The following is a 1,562-nucleotide window of genomic DNA, read 5'->3' as shown; positions in this document are numbered from 1 at the left end:
ATGGTGGAATTGAGGCAGAATAGGTTGTACCCAGCCAGCCAAACAAGCAGACATGACAGAGACCCAGAACCCAGGTGCAAAACAGTTTCTGAACCCTACACCTGGGAATAATCAGAATGTGGTATCTTCAATTCTTCTGGCATGAAATCAGGGAGGTTTTTGATAGGATGAACTAGATCTGATGTCAGCTTGAAGAATGGGAGATATAAAAGACCATTGTTATTAGTCTTGTTGCCACTGTGCTCTCTTTTTCAAAGGAAAAGGCTCTGCTATCCCTTCAGAAAGCCCAGTACTTAGGATACATTCTCACACACAGGGAAAAACAACTATTTAAGGACAGTATTCAGCTATCTGTGATCTAGGGGCCCTTGCCACCAAACAACAGCTTCATTCCTTCCTGGGAATGGCCAGCCTATGCAAGATCTGGATACCCAACTTTAGACTCATGGCAAAGTGAGGCTATCAAAATTCCAGAGTTGGAACCCTTAGAATGGACAAAAGAGACTGACTATGCCTTTCAAGAAATAAACATGCCCTTACTCAGGTTCCAGCAGTAGGAATACCTGATTTAAGAAAACCCTTTTTCCTTTGTATATAAAAAAGGAGAGGAATTGCTTTGTGTGTCTTAAGCCAAAGGCTGGGACAAGAATTCTGCCCAGTGTCATACTTTTAAAAAAAGATATAGTGGCTACTATAAGGGGATAGCTGATATAGCTATGCTAAAAGAAGAAGCTACAGTGCTCACTTTGGCAGCACATATAATAAAATTGGAATGATACAGAGAAGATTAGCATTGCCCCTGCACAAGGATGACATGCAAATCTGTGAAGCATTCCATATTTTTCTATGTAAATAGGGAAGGGTGGAGGGGGTGAAGGGCACAATGGGGAAAAATAAGAACCAAGATACATCATGTACAGGTACAAGCACCCAATAATAAATGTAAACTATTGTATACCTAAAATGTACCAATAAAAGAATTTAAGCAAAAAAAAAAAAAAAAAAAGAAGAAGAAGCTACAAAATTAACTTTGGGTCAAAAACTCTAAGTCCTGACTCTCCATCAGGTCATCGCTATTCTTGAGACAAAAGGTTATGGTTGAGAGGGAAATGGCTTACTACGTACCAGACCATGCCTTTAGACATCCCTGAGGTTACCATAAGGACTTGCACTACTCTTAATCCTGCCTCACTGATGCCTACAGGCTTAGAAGTTAGCCACTCTTATAGAGAAGTGATCTCCCAGGCCTTTGCAAGCAGGCAAGACTCCAGCAGCCTGCCCCTCCAAGACCCTAAGGAGGTGTGGTTCACTGATGAAAGCAGTTTTTTCCAAGGATAGTGAAAGGCAGGTTATACAGTTGTCTGTTCACAGCAGATCAATGAGGCCAAACTCTTCCCTCAGGGGCCTCTGCTAAAAAAGCAGAGTTTATAGTCCTTACTCAGGCACTGATATTTTTAAAAAGCCAAAAAGCTAAATATTTACACAGATTCTAAATATGTCTTTCTGTTGCTACATGCCCATGCATCAATCTGGAAAGAAAGGGTTTTGATAACTAATAAGCA

The 1,562-nt window shown here is 40.8% G+C and overlaps 1 non-coding gene across 1 annotated transcript; it reads left to right on the top strand.

Annotated features, from left to right (window-relative positions):
- Nucleotides 1–737: 737 nt before the first annotated feature.
- LOC147830064 (U6 spliceosomal RNA) lies at nt 738–844 on the top strand. Its single transcript, XR_015445093.1, has one exon. It is a non-coding gene; the product is annotated as a U6 spliceosomal RNA (small nuclear RNA).
- The last annotated feature ends 718 nt before the right edge of the window (nt 845–1,562 follow it).

The sequence above is a fragment of the Heterocephalus glaber genome, unplaced genomic scaffold (assembly GCF_053883595.1).
Source record: "Heterocephalus glaber isolate CG9 unplaced genomic scaffold, H.glaber_assembly_v1.0 deba00000331, whole genome shotgun sequence".
Classification (NCBI taxonomy): Eukaryota; Metazoa; Chordata; class Mammalia; order Rodentia; family Bathyergidae; genus Heterocephalus; species Heterocephalus glaber.
Note: the sequence above shows the minus strand (reverse complement) of the source record. Positions and strands in the feature narration are given on the sequence as shown.